At 44.4% G+C, this 18267-nt stretch overlaps 1 protein-coding gene and 1 non-coding gene across 3 annotated transcripts in view; one reads left to right on the top strand and one right to left on the bottom strand.

Annotated features, from left to right (window-relative positions):
• LOC124798448 (high affinity cAMP-specific and IBMX-insensitive 3',5'-cyclic phosphodiesterase 8A) overlaps positions 1 to 18267 on the bottom strand; it is a 1735971-nt gene that overhangs the window by 707544 nt on the left and 1010160 nt on the right. The window lies entirely within an intron of this gene.
• On the top strand, positions 6893 to 6962 carry Trnat-agu. The gene has a single exon. It is a non-coding gene; the product is annotated as a tRNA-Thr (tRNA).

Here is an 18267-nt window from a genome sequence, read left to right as displayed (position 1 = left end):
CAGATTATTACTAATCCCTTCTTTGTCCTATCCGAGCTACTTCTCCTTCTTTAATGACCTGGATGTCTACGTATCGTTAAACACTACGTTTTCTGTCTTTTTACTCTTATTAGCTGAATACTTGGCGCCGCCTGAGTATGTACACTACTGGCCATTAAAACTGCTACACCAAGAAGAAATGCAGACGATAAACTGATATTCATTGGACAAATATATTATACTAGAACTGACATGTGATTACATTTTCACGAAATTTGGGTACATAGATCCTGAGAAATCAGTACCCAGAACAACCACGTCTGGCCTTGATACTCTTGGGCACTGATTCAAACAGAGCTTGGATGGCGTGTACAGGTACAGCTGCCCATGCAGCTTCAACACGATACGTTTGCAATTGGTGAGAGAACTGGAGAATGTGCTGGCCAGGGCAGCAGTCGAACATTTTCTGTATCCAGAAAGGCCCGTACGAGACCTGCAACATGGGGTCGTGCATTATCCTGCTGAAATGTTGGGTTTCGCAGGGATCGAATGAAGGGTAGAGCCGCAGGTAGTAACACATATGAAATGTAACATCCACTGTTCAAAGTGCGGTCAATGCGAACAAGAGGTGACCGAGACGTGTAACCAATGGTACCCCATACCATCACTCCGGGTGATACGCGTGTATGGCGATGACAAATACACTCTTTCAATGTGTGTTCACCGCGATGTCGCCAAACACGGATGCGACCATCATGGTGCTGTAAACAGAACCTGGATTCATCCGAAAAAATGACGTTTTGCCATTCGTGCACCCAGTTTCGTCGTTGAGTTTCACCATCGCAGGCGCTCCTGGCTGCGATGCAGCGTCAAGGGTAACCGCAGCCATGGTCTCCGAGCTGATAGTCCATGCTGCTGCAAACGTCGTCGAACTGTTCGTGCAGATGGTTGTTCTCTTGCAAACGTCCTCATCTATTGACTCAGGGATCGAGACGTGGCTGCACGATCCGTTACTACCAAGCGGATTAGATGCCTGTCATCTCGACTGCTAGTGATACGAGGCCGTTGGGATCCAGCACGGCGTTCCGTATTACCCTCCTGAACCCACCGATTCCATATTCTGCTAACAGTCATTGGATCTAGATCAACGCGATCAGAAATGTCGCAATACGATAAACCGCAATCACGATAGGCTACAATCCGACCTTTATCGAAGTCCGAAATGTGATGGTACGCATTTTTCCTCCTTACACGAGGCATCACAACAACGTTTCGCCAGGCAACGCCGGTCAACTGCTGTTTGTGTATGAGAAATCGGTTGGAAACTTTCCTCATGTCAGCGCGTTGTAGGTGTCGCCATCGGCGCCAACCTTGTGTGAATGCTCTGAAAAGCTAATCATTTGCATATCACTGCATCCTCTTCCTGTCGGTTAAATTTCGCGTCTGTAGCGCGTCATCTTCGTCGTGTAGCAATTTTAATGGCCAGTAGTGTATATGGCAATATCATCCCTTAATACTACGTGTAGAATGGAATATAGTCCGTCTGCAGATCCTGAACTTTTGCCTGGATTATGTCAAAAGGGTCAGACCCATAACGCAAATGCTGTAGATACCAATAATCAGTGTGTATTTATACACAAACGACAGTGCACCGGAAGCTGTCATGGAAGTTATGTAGCCACATTTCAGAGATCTGCTGACACTGAGTTACTGAAGAAAAGTCTCCATGGATGTACATGGAAATTCTGCCACTGAGATAAAACTTCTTTGCGCAGGGAGTCGGAACTGATGTCTTCTAGCACATAACCTCTCTGCTATTAATAGTGTTATCCGCATTATCACAATAAACTACGCGATGGTCAAAATAATACAGGCCCCGCGTCATACTGAACGTGGTGTTTGAGGCTATCTGAGTGTTGTTATTTCTTAACGCTAGAGCGGCGCTCGAGCAGGGTCACGTCATGTCATGTGATGTCGAGCGGTGATTTACTGATCAGTGCTGCGCTGTCAGTAGTTAGTTCGAAGCTTGTTGTGAATGTATGCAGTTCTGAGAATATTTTTTTCAATCTAACAAAGAGTGTATATTGTTGAAACATTTTTGGACGTAAATCATTTAAAACATTAAATGGAAGTTCATGATAAAAAATCCAGAGATAGCTACTCCTGTAAAAAGTTTTTTGCAGAAATCGATCACCAAATTTAGAGCAGCGGGTTCAGTAGCTAACGCCAAACGTAACCGTATAAAGTGAGTTTGTTCAACAGAAAATATTGAACGTGTTCACGAGGCTATGGCCAGAAGTCCACGGAAATCAACCAGACGTCTATCCTTCCAACTAAACAGCTAACGAACGTCGTTCCAGAACATGTTGAAGCTGTTACATATGCGAGCATACAAAGTAAGAGTGGTGCAAGCATTAAAACCCATAGATTATGCACAGCGGCAACGCTTTCGCGAGTGGTTACTCCGCGTATCGCTGTTGGTTATCTGAATCCAGATCTTTACTTCAACTCCAAAGAAGCATGAATTCGCCTTAACGGGTACGTGAAGTTCCAAAACACACGCTATTGGTCAACAGCAACTCCCAGGGAGCGCTTTGAGGTGGCTCTGTAAGATCTGAAAATAGGCGTTTGGTGACAGTTCAGGTCATCAGAAGTCTGAAGAACTATTATTTCAGAGAACATGCCATGACAATCTTCGTCATCATATTTTTAGAATATCAGTAAAATGTACAGAGTTAATCTAAATACAAAATATACACAAATCATTTTAAAGATGGAAGTGTCCAACAGAAAAAGGTTTTCGTCAATTGCTTGATCCGGGTCCCTCTACTTCTCTGATACATGTAGATTTTTTTAAATCAGACGTAATGAGTCCTTTACCACAGTTATAGGAATATAATGTCAACTGAAGGGGAAAATATTACTTCAGATACACGTATCAGTAACTCCATCAGTTATAACAGGGATTGTTTGTTGAATCACGCAATTAAATCAAAATTTGTCCTATTAAGATGCAGCGGACTGAGTACCTGTGATAATGTACAGTCCATATTGTGGGCATTTGTCTGTTGTTTCTAGTGTATTGTATTGCAAATCGTATGCGGTTTACAAGGCATACAACCATTAACGCAAAAACGAAGCCTAAGCTACTACTGGAAAAACTGAAAGCAAATCAAGTCAACTGATGAATCGTTAGTGTACCTAAATTTACAGAAAATGGGAAGTGTGTCTGTGCCATTTATTATAAATTTAAAAAAAAATTCTTAAAAGATCATGGATGACAGAAGTTTTAAAAAAGTTTCGCAAATTTTCCCGTAAATATAAAATTAAAATGAACGTGATCTTTGACACAAAAATGGCATTCCTCTGGAACAAACAGTTTGTGCCTATATTTGTGGGGCTATGACCGCTCTTGCGATGGGCACTATTTTGATTTCATTTTCCTAGAAAACAGGTTCATCAATATTTATATCCTCTATGTGCAAAATAACCGTGTCTCGTTTCGTTTGCCTCAGAAACTGCTGAAGTTTGCAAGCAGAAACTCTGCCTATTAACAGAATCATCTATGAAAATGAGGACATACAAGCAGTTTCACCCTGTACCGCCCCCCCCCCCCCCCCAAAAAAAAAAAAAACGCGCGCGCGCGCGAGCGCGCGAGCGCGCGTACACACACACACACACACACACACACACACACACACAATGCGCTAGCGCGCGCTCTTGCTGAGGAAGTAATTTATAACAATAATTCTAAAGACATGTATCACTATGACTTTGTGCTAAAGATAGAAGTATAGTGTAACAGTTCTTATTTCTCTTCCGTTTTTTTATGCTGTTCTTTTAATTCTGTTCCATAAAAAAATTATTTTTTCTGACTATGTGGCCGCTCTTTATCGGTTTGGCCTGAGGAATGTTACAAGCAAATTTACATCTTCGAGAAAGAGAGTCTGGGAACAGAAATCAGAATATACATTAACAATGTACAGGAGACACTGAACACATTTTAATAATTACCTTTTGTTTATTATTTATTTAGCCTCGCAGGTATGCGACTGTATACTAATAATTTGTCCTAAATATTAATATTTACACATGCCACCATACCTCGTATGCTTCCACGCAATGACGGATTTTAATTTCCATTCATTTAATGACTGCCGAGTGGTCTAAGGCGCTGCAGTCATGTACTGTGCGGCTGATCCCGGCGGAGGTTCGAGTCCTCCCTCGGGCATGGGTGTGTGTGTTTGTCCTTAGGATAATTTAGGTTAAGTAGTGTGTAAGCTTAGGGACTGATGACCTTAGCAGTTGAGTCCCATAAGATTTCACATACATTTTCATTAAATGACTGCTGATGGCGGACGAGTAGGTGAATGCGTCTTTTCTGTCTGAATGGCGTTTTTTGTTCTCTATTCTTTGTCTCCGTCTTCGGGACGAGGTTGAAAAAACAGATTTGACAAATATGTTATTGTTGTTATGATCTGCGAACTACATAATCGTATGTTGTGTTTAATCATTTACAACAGCTCTATTTATTTCAAAATTGCTGATTTGATTCAGAACCACGTTGGGGAGAAAAAATAAAGAGATATTACAACAATGCATATGATTCGTCTGACACACTGCACGGTATTCTTATTCTGCTTTTTTGGAGAAAGTTCAGTATGCTGAAAGATTTTTCTTGTCCCATATACGTTTTGTCACGTCAAGCTTCATGTATTTATTCACGTGAGACTAACATTCGAAGGTAAAGGAGGCTACTAGTAAATCATTTAAAGTAAATAACCCTCAAACGAAAGTGGGCCTATGAAAGCTGCACAGAAATACAGCGTTCTATGACTTTTTTGACTAACAAACTCATGAGAGCTTTCCTATAAAATTTTACTGAATGCTCGTGAAGATAACTGTAAACAAAAAACCTACCGTAAAGCGTATTTCTTGATAAGGACTAAAAATACGAGGGTGAGTCAAATGAAAACCGTAAATATTTTTTAAATATTATTTATTGTGCAGAAGTGGTACAAACCTGTATCACTTATTAACATAATCTCCCCCACGCTCAATGCAAGTCCTCCAGCGCTTACAAAGTGCATAAATTCCTTTAGAAAAAAATTCTTTGGTAGTCCGTGCAACCACTCATGCACCGCGTGGCGTACGTCTTCATCAGAACGGAACTTCTTTCCTCCCGTTGCGTCTTTGAGTGGTCAAAACATATCGAAATCACTTGGGGCAAGGTCTGGTGAGTATGGTGGATGAGGAAGACACTCAAAATGCAGGTCTGTGATTGTACGGGCAGTGTGGGGCATAGCATTGTCATGTTGCAAAAGGACACCTGCTGACAGCAATCCACGTCACTTTCATTTGATTTCAGGCCGCAGATGATTTTTTAGAAGTAGTAGTATGATGCACTGGTGACAGTGGCCTCTCTAGGCATGTGATGCTCCAAAATGACGCCTTTTTCGTCCCAAAAGAGAGTCAGCTAACCTTCCCTCCTGGTGGTTCTGTTCGAAACTTCTTTGGTTTTGGTGATGAGGAATGGCGCCATTCCTTGCTCGCTCTCTTCGTTTCCGGTTGGTGGAACTGAACCCAGGTTTCTTCCCCAGTGACGAATCTTGCAAGGAAGCCATCACCCTCTCGTTCAAAGCGCCGAAGAAGTTCTTCACAAGCATCAACACATCGTTCTCTCATTTCAGGGGTCAGCTGTCGTGGCATCCATCTTGCAGACACTTTGTGAAACTGGAGCACATCATGCACAATGTGGTGTGCTGAGCCATGAATAATCTGTAAACATGCTGCAATGTCATTCAGTGTCACTCTGCTGTTTTCCTTCACTATGGCTTCTATTACTGCAATGTTCTGTGGAGTCACAACTCGTTGTGCCTGACCTGGACGAGGAGCATCTTCTACTGAAGTAACACCATTTGCGAACTGCCTACTCCATTCGTAGGCTTGCTGCTGTGACAAACATGCATCACCGTACTGAACCTTCATTCGTCGATGAATTTCAATAGGTGTCACACCTTCACTACGCAAAAACCGAATAGCAGAAAGCTGTTCTACCCTGGAGCAAGTCGCAAGTGGGGCGGCCATCTATATACTGTTACTGCGACGGTATGTGTGATCTGCACTATGCTGCCAACTATAGGCCACTCTGCACGCTGTTTGTAGCACGCTTACCAACTTACAGGATAACGGCGCGAAATTTAGATTTGTTATTACGAATTTAAGGTTTTAATTTGACTCACCCTCGTATATACAACGATCGATGTAAGAACTGTATTCATAGCCGCCAGAGATACCGATGTGTGGTGTTTGTTCTTTCGGACTTTGATCCAGTAGTCATTATGAATTAAGGCACAAAGGAATTAGAGACACTGGATGCACGTGTTGATTGATTTAAATCAGTGGGGAAAGCTAAAAATTTGTGTCAGACCGGGATTCGAACCCGCGTCTCCCGCTTACTAGGCAGATGCTCTGACCACGACCATTTTTTTTTCACTATGTATTTGGTCGTAGCGGACGTCACATTACATCCGTCGAAGTTCGTTGTTGATCCCTTCACTCAGTTTTTATTACAGAGACCAGCCAGCTCTTGATCGAACACTCTGAGCTCCCATACCGGCGATAAGCCATCCGGACACAGTGCTCACCGCAAGTACGCGGACTACCCTAGCATGCCTCCCGTCAGACCCAAATTCTCAACGTATCCACACACTACTAATGAAGTGACCCTTGCCCGTTATCTACATTACTCGCGCCATTTCGCCGTTTCCCGTCAGGGTTCAGACCTTGTGTGCATTCGCACTGAAGAGGTCACTGGCCGTCCTCGCCTCAAGTATTGTGTGGATAAACTGAGAATCTGTGTGTGACGGGAGGCGTTCTGGGGTAGTCCATGCAGCTGCGATGACCACTGTGTATGGATGGCTTAGTGGTCAGAGCATCTGCTTAGTAAGCAGGAGTCCCAGGTTCAATTCCCGGTTCAACTGTTCCCATTGATTTCAATGCATCCCCACTCGCAGTCAACCTACGTAATTCCTTTGTGCCAGAAATACCGCCAGGACTAGCTGTCAAACTTTGTAAAGTGCTCGGTCCTCAATCACCACCACCTCGAGAGGTTTTAGCTGGTAATAGCTCAACTCTAAGGCAGGTTTGACCACCGCACCGCTATACTAGGCATGGTCCTTTTCTTCCCCTAAGTTTTGAACTGACTTACTCTGCCGGTTATGGGCGAACCTACGGTTTAATGTGTACTCTGAACAGTACTGCAATTCGTTATAGTTAACATTAACAGACATTGCCAGAGGTAAATGAAGCTACAGGCGGCAGATAGAAATTCCAGGGTGGGTGGAGGATCGGGCGTCGTTCTTTCGAGCTATAGTCGCGCACTTATTCACTGAGCAACCGAGACAGACTTTCAGACATTCTCAACATATACATATGCGTGTAGTGCTAAATCTCATTTTCCATTCAGTTAGTCGCCAGAAAAGCTATATTGTACAAGCTAGTGCACAACTGTAATACACCAAAAGGCGATAGAAGTAGTTTATTGTGGGTGGGGACATCATTGCCGTGGACTGCAACACATCGAATTTACGTAGCTGAAATTGTGTCGTGTGGGGAAGAACCTAAGTTCATCGTCGTGAAGCGCAGCAAGTCTACTTCACGGAGCTGAAGTTCAGAAGTGTGAGTTAAGCGAAAATTCTGAAGATTTTCAACATCAAGCGAAAGAAGAGAATGCAGAGCCGCCCATAGCTAGCATATTAAAGCTGATTTACAAAGATTGTTTTTAGAAAAAAGGAACGCTGTAAATAGTTGACATCCACGATTTACAAAAGCATGTTGCTATCTTTCTTCGTTTCGCACCGAAAAGAAATTATACTATTCTAACAGTATTAGCTCCATTAAGTTTCAGTCACAAAAAGTACTCGACTACATCACACTAAACTAAACGTTTTACTATATCTCCCGGCAAATGTCAGAGGTGATTTTATTTGTAGCACATAAATATTAGTTTCGGTGGATTTGAATTTGTTTTCAATTCGAGCAGGTTGTACCATAGTTATCAAATGGTTCAAATGGCTCTGAGCACTATGGGATTCAACTGCTTAGGTCATTAGTCCCCTAGAACTTAGAACTAGTTAAACCTAACTAACCTAAGAACATCACAAACACCCATGCCCGAGGCAGGATTCGAACCTGCGACCGTAGCGGTCTTGTGGTTCCAGACTGCAGCGCCTTTAACCGCACGGCCACTTCGGCCGGCACCATAGTTATCGTTTATGTTTATTGTCGACGGTTATTATCAGAGCGATTAAGTCTGAGAGATCACGTAATTTTGTGGGACTCATTCCAAATACGTATTAGTAGTCTAGGGAAGGGCCAACGGCCTTGCCGCAGTGGTAACACCGGTTCCCGTCAGATCACGGAAGCTAAGCGCTGTCGGGCTGGGCTAACACGGGGATGGGTGACCATCGGTCTGCCGAGCGCTGTTCGCAAGCGGGGTGCACTCTGCCTTTGTAAGGCAAACTGAGGAGCTACTTGACTGAGAAGTAGCGGCTCCGGTCTCGCAAACTGACATACGACCTGGAGAGCGGTGTTCTGACCAAATGCCCCTCCATATCCGCATCCAGTGACGCCTGTGGTCTGAGGATGATACGATGGCCGGTCGGTACCGTTGGGCCTTCCAAGCCTGTTCGGACGGAGTTTAGTTATTTTTTTTTAGTCTAGGGAACAAATAATTACAGAGTACAATTGTCACTGAAACGTACTTTACAAATCATTTTACTAATTCTGAAAATGAGATTAAGGCTCCTTCTGAATGTTTAAATTATATTTCATTTTGTATAAAATCGGTCTCATTTGAAACAATTAGTCAGCCGACAGGCGTCATTGTGTTGTGCAATAAGCGAGTGGGAATAGATAGATAAATTGACGGCGTAGATACAGTGACCCACAGCGAGACACCTATAAAAAATTGAAAATACTAAGAAATACAGTTTGACATACAGCGTCAAAAATTTTCATTGGCTCTACAGTTGAAAACATTACATTTAGCGTTGCAAAAATGGCGTCATCGTGTATACTTATGGTATAGGGAAATGACTTCTACAGGTACTCATGTAATACAACACATCTGGAGAAATAATTTTAAATAAGTGTTGTGTTTCCATAACATTTTCACGATCGTATGCAATTACACTGTGATCTCCTAAAGCTACAGAACTAGCATATAATTCGAACTTTCAGGATGGTTGTGTGATTGGTAGGATAAGCGTACACTTTGTCGGAACATTTATACAGGTGTTTTTACTGAAACTGTAAGGTAGTGTATAAAAAGCAGCAGGAACCATATCCACGTACTGTGAAGTATTAACGGATTCCTAGTTTTAAAAAAAGACTACCATAACCAGCGATGTAAACGATACAACCTAACTGACGCCGATTCTTAACAACATAGGTAGCCAGGATTCATTGGTACGTACTGTTTGGCTTCGGTCACGATAAAGACATAAAATTTTGGCTCCTGTGCAGAGCAGACAGGAAAAGCTTAATAACTACGTGTTGCAATTATGTTGGAAGCACGTCATCAACATACAAAGCAGAGCAAAAGTTCTATCTTCCTCTCTTTGTAGAACTTCAATTATGGCGTAGTGGGAAGCAGTCCCCTACGAAAATTTTCGAAATACGCCCTGCAACAACGAACGAAGTGGAATAATGATTTACGACACTGAAATCGTATTTGAGATGGCTGTAATTCAAATAAGGTTTCGGATTTCTGAACTACAGTGATTTCGAGAAGAAAAACGTACAGAGCCATCATCCAACAGAGTCATACTGTCTCCATACACTGCGCAATAATTTTCGTACCGTAGGTATAACACTGGAGATTCCGCGTAATAATACAGATGAATTTCCCGTCGATTCACTAAGCATAAATGAGGGCATTGTACTGACAGAGGCATTTCATTTCTTAGCGATTCTTTTAGCGCGATATTCTGTCAAAATAATATCCAGCGCAGTGCCACACACGATCATTCACTACCGCACCATGACAGGAATGTCAAGCAATCTCAAAAGTGAGCTAATGTCTGAAAATATTCAGTCAGTTGTTTGCTAAATTACAGCTCAAGCTATGAGTGCAACAAAAATGTGCTGTTTTCTTTCGTTTCCGGAAGAGCGATGCTCAAATGGCAGCTGAACCATCCACAATTAGCATTCCCACGTTTTGAGTAAACCGACTCGAAGATGGTACTCGCTTCTACTCTCGTACCTTATCCGCTTGAGTTAGTGTTGTGTCGGTAACGAACATCAAGTCGGCAAGTCATGAATCTTTATTTTAATTCTGGCGTTGCAACAGTTAGTTCATGAATCTTGTTTTCATGAACGTATCATACATAGTAGACGGTAATAATTTGCATGCTCCTTTAACTTTTAACAAATATCTGAGTAAAAAAATTCGACACGGTGTATTCTGAACCAATTATAATTGGAAATTGTGCTGGAATGTTTTAAAAACATTAACGTTTACGCGCGTTGAATAACTGTCGTGACGTGGGAAATGGTAACAATCATTAATTTAATTCCGAATACAAGTCTATTGAATAACGTGAAAGGCAGGTCGTGGGGAAAGGAGGGGGGACTAGGGCGGGGGGGGGGGGGGGGAGTGTATCAGGTGTTGGAGTTCTGCTGCATCGTTTCAATTATCTAAAAACCATAAACTTTTATAGCTGATAGTTTAGGGCCTCAAGCGGGAGAATCGTCATGTTTTAGTAACGAGAAAGACTGGACTGCAGCGTAGAGACGAGTTTGTTCCCCATATGTTGTCTGCTATGACCATGACGTTGTAGCGCTGTATAATGTAAACATTGGAAAACGTACATCATTGTGACACCACAAGCTATGACAAAATGGAGCTTTTCAAGATTCTGACTAGTTACAGTAGTTGTGGAACTTACAGTTAAATACGTCTTGTGTCTTGCAGGATGCTGTTGTTTCGAGCTGCACGGGACTTTAGCAACCACAGCGTGTATACAAGTGATGCATATAATAAAAGTTTTAAGTCGTACGAGAGGAGACAGCAAAATTCATGTACTTGTGCATACGTACGTACGCACACACATATACACACACACACGCACACACACACAAACTTCACACTCTTTTGTGCAAATATCTAAACAACGCTCACTTATTTTTGTATCACATTATGTTACAGGGGCTAATTATTCACCAATAAAGTAGATAAATGTCGCTGATTGCTTCTGGAAGAAAGAAAATACCAACTAATAAATGGATCTATTTGTCGACATTAGCCCCCTGCAGATTAACATGCGTTACCCATCTTTTTCTAGCGACTCATTTCCTGCAGAAAAGCCATGGTTGCCATAACTACAACGATGAGCATCGTCCAGTCACTATTTGCTTTTGTGCGAGATTGGTTGCGAAGGACAGAGCGCTAAATCCGATGGATTGTTTGGACGTTCCACCGATTTGTGCCGGCCGTTGTGGCCGTGCTGTTCTAGGCGCTTCAGTCTGGAACCGCGTGACCGCTATGGTCGCAGGTTCGAATCCTGCCTCGGGCATGGGTGTGTGTAATGTCCTTAGGTTAGTTAGGTTTAAGTAGTTCTAAGTTCTAGGGGACTGATGCCCTCAGATGTTAAGTCCCATAGTGCTCAGAGCCATTTGAACCACTTTTTTAACCGATTTGTGCTTCGAAGTCCTGTGTTATCTCCATGTGGAAGTACTTCTTTGCGCTAAAAAATTGTAGAGATGGGAACACCCGAATGAAAACAATCTGTTCAGTCACTTGGGAAACAACTGACTATTTCGGTTACAATTTTACGAATCGACTGAATTATTAACTCGTACTTAGAGTGAAACCATTCTCTGGGAGCAACCGAATGAAAACAGTCGAGGGAGTCCAGCGTATTTAGTTCTGAACGGAAATATTAGATCGTTTTGCCATTGTTAAATCAATATTGTTGACTGCACGCTGTATCGCCTATCGTCACGGTTATTGCTCTTCTCATATTTACTTTCTATCGAGTGCCAATAAGTAGCTTTTACTTTTGTTTTTCCTCCATGTTTATAAAAAGGCGTTTTCCTTAGTGTACTTTGTATCTGGATCAAATGCCGAAACACTCATTAGCACGGGCAGGGAAGAAATCATGTGATTGCATAAAAAAGTGACTTACAAGATAAATTCACTGCGATATGCAGTATCCGAGCGGATGATTCACATTATGTTACTATATTAGTTAAAGAAATCCAAAGAAAATTAACGAATGAAGACAACCATTTCTCACGAAGCACTTGCGACAAGTGACAGTTTATGCTCCGTCAGCAAACAATTTAAAAAACGTATCTTAGATGCTTTCTGTTCACGATACCGCCGAATCTACTTAAATAGAGTTAACGGTGATGAGTGCAAGCAGCGGGAAGAGAGAAACGGAGTTTCAATAAACTTAAATAAAAATTTAAATAAACAGGAATTGTTGATTTGTTTAAACTTGAATACGTAAACAAGCACAACCTTTAAAAAATCTATATTTAACACCAGAAGTACGAAAACATCGCCGGTCGATGTGGCCGAGCGGTTCTAGGCGCTTAAGTCTGGAACCGCGCGACCGCTACAGTCGCAGGTTCGAATCCTGCCTCGGGCATGGATGTGTGTGATGTCCTTAGGTTGGTTAGGTTTAAGCAGTTCTAAGTTCATGACCTCAGATGTTGAGTCCCATAGTGCTCAGAGCCATTTGAACCATTTTTGAACGAAAACATCGTATTTACGCTTTGTAACGCAATTAAAGGGTCACTTTCTCGAAACCTAGTAATTGCCTCCCATTAAGCCAGAAGTATTAAATTTGGCTCAAACGTCCCTCCGACCTTCTCCTGTAATGGATAAAAAGCTTGACCCCCTGCGACGTCACGATCACGATCTTGGGAGGCCCCATCCCGTGGTCACCGTCCAGCAAATACCTCGGTGTGACGCTGGACGGGCGTCTCACCTGGCTGCCGCACATCCGAGACATCAGGGGGCGGGCGATTGAGCGTCTCCGGGCGCTCTACCCGCTGCTGAACACCGAATCCACCCTCCCACCTCGGCACGGCCTGACTGTGTACTTGGCCCTCGTCCGGCCAGTGCTCGAGTACGCCGCCGTAGTGTGGGGGAATGCAGCCCCGTCGCACGTCGCGATGCTCCAGCGCGTCCAGAATCGGGCGCTCCGACTCGCTCTCCACAAGCCGCCTCGTTACTCGACGAGGCTCCTTCACGAGGAAGCAGGCGTCCCGCTGCTGAGGGATCGCTTCAGGCAGTCCGGCAGGGTGTTCTATGCCTCTGGCGAACACTCTGGCAGTCGTCTTATTCGTGGACTGGGACACCAAGTCCACCACAAGCCGACCACGCGCTGGCCTGATCTGCTGCCCGAGTAGTTTCTTTCGCAGCCCCGATGCCGATTTCGCCGAAGCGTCCGCTGGCTCGCGGCCGCTCACATAAGCCAATCCCACCCGTGAGGCCAGAAATCGTTATTGAGGTCCACGCAGGAACAGCAGCTTCGCTGCTTAGCCTGTTTCACTCCTGGTTGATGTCACCAGAGATTTGCAGTGCAGTGACGTCACACTTGGGGTCGGCTACAATTCCAACAGCGTGGTGTTGACTCATGCGAAAAGAAATCCAGGGCTCAGAAGTTCATGTGAGATTTCACCGAAATTCTGTCCAACAACACCGTGCACGCGTCACGCGATGGATCGGCAGTCACACCCTCTCTTTCCCACATTTCATCCTTTCTGTTGATTCTCAGCAACGGAGCTACGACGCTTCAAACTCAATTTGCGAAAAAAAGGCCAGGTGGGTTAATGATGCCACATTTGCACCAAGTTTCACTACAATTCTGCCCAACGCCACCGTGAGCGTGTCATACTATGGGAAGGTCGTCACACACCTGTCTTACCCACATTTCATTCTTTCTGTTGGTGACCCTGCTACGGAGGTCAGAATAGCGACGTCTAGCGTTGAAATCACGATACTTTCTTATGAGTGGCCGAGGAAAACATTTCAGACACATCGCCGCTCACAATCGCCACTGAAAGGCCTCAGAAGGTGGCATAAAGGGCGTCAATGAAAGCACTCCTTCCCTTGTGGCGTTGATTCCCATACTTTTGGGGTCGAAAACGACAGATCACAATGCGTTGAGCAACACGACAACATTCTCGACAACATTCGACACTGCTGACACCCCTCTCCCCATCTGGACCTTTCAACTCTTGTCTAACGATATCGTGGGATACAACCACACTGAATGTTATCTGACCCTTTTAGGGTTCAATGCGACCGCAATTATTGCTCTGGTATATAGTATGGAATTACAAAGGACCATTCAAAACCAACTGGCGAAATCTAAACGTGATCCGAAGTAGCCCTCTCGTTTCGCGCCATCCTGTGGCGTGGCGTGCTCATGTGGCGGGGGAGAAAGGTTCAAATGGCTCTGAGCACTATGGGACTTAACATCTGTGGTCATCAGTCCCCTAGAACTTAAACCTAACTAACCTAAGGACATCACAAACATCCATGCTCGAGGCAGGATTCGAACCTGCGACCGTAGTGCTCACGCGGTTCCAGACTGAAGCGCCTATAACCGCACGGCTACACCGGCCGGCGGGGGAGAAAGGGGGAGGGGGTACAGTATTGATTCACATTTGCAGGGCAAAACGACAAAGGGCCTCTCTGACACCCCAGTTCTGCGACGTCCTCGGTGCCACTTTTGCGTCTTTGTTGAGTGCTTTAAAAATGTACCTTTAAAGAGACTTTGACACCCATTCAGGCGAGTGGCGCTTCACTGCTGCCCTGGCGCCTGCTTGTGGGCATCTGGACTCTGATGACTGTCAACGGGGTTGCATACGCTACAGCAGCAGCGGAGCACCACACAGCTGCTTGGATTCCGAAGTCTCTGTGCAGGTACATTTTTAAAAGTGCTCAACAACGGTGCATGGTTGGCACTAAAGGTTTTGCGGAACTGGTGCTTTTTAGAGGGTCCCTTTCTCGTTTCCACGCCCCTGCTATGGAGGTCAGAATCGCGACGTATCGCGTTGAAATCGCACGAGGCCGCGAAACACGAGAGATGTGAAAGCGTGAACACGCGTTACTGCCTAGTTCCAGTTTCGTCCACTGGTTCTGAACGGTCCCTAGTAGTGGCACCCGATATACCAAAGCAAAAATCATGCTCTTGCTACAAACTAAGGGAGTCAGACAACGTTCAACGAGTTCGCGACCACACGGTGTCCTTACAGAATCTATGAATCGTCCCGGGAGGAGCAGGCGAGGTGGTTGGGGATCAGCATTGTCAAACGCTGTCAAGAACACCATCCTGGTGCTCAACGCACTGTCAACTATCGTTTCCGACCGCGAAGATTGTGGAAATTAACACCTCGAGGGAGGGGTTAGTTTGAATGGTGACTTTTACGCCGCTTCCTGACGCCTTTTCGTTTCGATTCTGAGCGGCAATGTGTCTGAAATATTTTCCTCGGCCTTCCGTAAGAAAACCGCAGGATTTCAGCACTGGGCATCGCGGTTCTGACCTCCTTAGCAGAGGAATCAGTAGAGTCTGACACGCCGATGGTGGTGCTGGGCAGGATTGAGATGAAATTTGGTGCCGAAGTGACGTCATTAACCCATACAGCCGTTTTTTCGCATGCATAGACACATTAGTTTGAGGCGTTGCCGAACCCGAGGGTGAAGTTGCAGGGCGCCACACTTCTACATTATTACAGATGAGGTATGTAGGCACCTTTGTGCCAATTTTCAAAATTTTGTGTCGCAGTGGGAGACGATTACGGAATTTCACAAAAGTGACCTAATTGTGTTGCACGGTGTAGTTAACAAATACATACATTTTGAAAATACCAAACTACGTTTTTAGTAATATACCTTCCTTGCACCTACCTTTCAAATAAGGTAATAACTATCAGAGTTTTGCATTAATCGGTTGTCTCACATTGAGTGAAATCACTCAAAACCACAAAGTGAGGGGAAACATTCGTATATCTGATGCGGCCGCAACGATTTGTTTCATTCGGTTGTTTCATTAGATAGAAAAACTGAAAGAAAAAGTATCGACTGGCCAAGTGATTCTTAAAACCAGTTGAAAGTTTCTTTTTGTTTTTCAGTCTATGGCCTTATCTATTTTTTCATCTCTTATTGCTTCACCCATCTTTAACCTTAATTCATTATTTTATTTGTCAGGCACTTAGTTTTCCTCCCATAAATGAGTGTTTTCTTGACATTGAGGCAACTTCATTCAGGGAAACGTCAGTTTATGCTGCTATGTTCTGCAAACGAACACCTTTTTGTTGGTCTGTCAGGTTTTAGGTGAGTATTCGACATTCAGTCGCAGACTGCGTCGCTGTAATCCCATCTGAGCACCCGATGACTTCTCCAGAATATGATGACACTCTGATTGTGAAAGTACTGTGGATGACATTAGAATGTCGAATGAGAATATGAACTACACTCTCAAGTAAAATCTTAACAATGCGACAAAAATTTGCAACGTTACTACCTTATTACGCTCTGAAATAAGAATACACACAGCCTGACAAAAAAAGTGTAGCACTCAGAAGGACAGGCGGAAAAAAATGAAAATTTCTCGGATTCAGAGAGTATGTGATGTTATTTCGGTGATTACAAAACCAAGTCAAGTTTACAAAGTGTGGCGTCAATAATTCCTATGCCACAGCGTAGGTGCACGCTCGTAGGTTGGCACTACGAGAGTGGACGAACTATGCCGACCACAGCGCCCTCTAGCCGACGCTGTGGAGCTCAACGATCCCTGCTCTACTTTCTGGCCAGATGAAGAGCAGAGAACCTAGCAACTTAGCTTCTACTTCATAGGGGGCTAGCCATTGCGGACTTTTCCTTTGTTACTTCAATGATAGTTCGTTCAACTACTAGTAACAGTTAGCTGTGATACATGGACAACAGCTTCGGCCGGCCGCGGTGGACGAGTGGCTCTAGGCGCTGCAGTACGGAACCGCGCCATTGCTACGGTCGCAGGTTCGAATCCTGCCTCGGGCATGGATGTGTGTGATGTCCTTGGCTTAGTTAGGTTTAAGTAGTTCTAAGTTCTAGGGGACTGATGACCTCAGATGTTAAGTCTCATAGTGCTCAGAGGCATTTGAACCATTTTGAACAACAGCTTCGCACTTACATGCTCATCTTTACCAAAAGTTCCGCATGTGTCATTGACTAATATTCTCTATTAAATGTGCTTTTACTGTACATGCAGTACCAAAGTGCTTTATTTCTCCTGCTCCTACTCGCTTGCTTCATTCGGCCTATTTTGTAGATCACAGGAGCAGATCGACGCACCGCCTTCCAGGCGGGATACAAAACAAAGAATTTGGCAGTATGAGCCCAGTTGTGAGTATGACTTCTCACTCGCCCTGGCCATGATTCTCTCCTGAGGCAAACTGGGCCTCAACTGATTTTATTAATCCTTGATATCCTGTATACTGGCACTGGGATCGGGTTGTCTTTCAAGCTGGTCCCACCCATGTTCCATTGGGGGACAAATTTGCGGATAGTTGATAGAGACACATGCGACATGTTGACAGCCATTGTCTTCTTGGAAATTGAGTCCAAGGTACAGTTGCATGAGTGGTTACACATGAGAACGCAAACAGGTGCACCTAACCTTTGGGGTCTCCGAGCCATTCATGTATATGGAGATGTACCATCACCGGGAAGCATGGACTACTGATGACTGGCATCTGAGTGTGTTAAGCGATGAATCGCGCCTCTCCACCACCACAGAGGACATTCGTCGTCTAGGATGCCGGCTACCAGTGGGAGGTCCCGTTCTTCTCTTGTTTCTCCTCATTGTGTGGGGAGACATCAGGTCACGCCCTGTAGAGATTGGAGTCATTCTGACGTCGTGCCGTCAGAATTACTCCAATCTCTACAGGATGAGTCGTCAGAATTGCCGTGATTCATCGCTGAATACAATGAGACACCAGTCATCATGCGTTCACGCTTCCCAGTGGCGGTGTCACTCCAAACGCATAAATGGCTTGGAGACCCCGAAGGGTAGATTCAAATGTTCAAATGTGTGTGAAATCTTATGGGACTTAACTGCTAAGGTCATCAGTCCCTAAGCTTACACACTACTTAACCTAAATTATCCTAAGGGCAAACACGCACACCCATGCCCGAGGGAGGGGAGGACTCGAACCTCCGCCGGGAGCAGCCGCACAGTCCATGACTGCAGCGCCTTAAACCGCTCGCCCAATCCCGCGCGGCAA

The sequence above is a fragment of the Schistocerca piceifrons genome, chromosome 5, assembly GCF_021461385.2.
Source record: "Schistocerca piceifrons isolate TAMUIC-IGC-003096 chromosome 5, iqSchPice1.1, whole genome shotgun sequence".
Taxonomy (NCBI): domain Eukaryota; kingdom Metazoa; phylum Arthropoda; class Insecta; order Orthoptera; family Acrididae; genus Schistocerca; species Schistocerca piceifrons.
The sequence above is the reverse complement of the archived record's forward strand: the minus strand, read 5'-3'. Positions and strand labels throughout refer to the sequence as shown.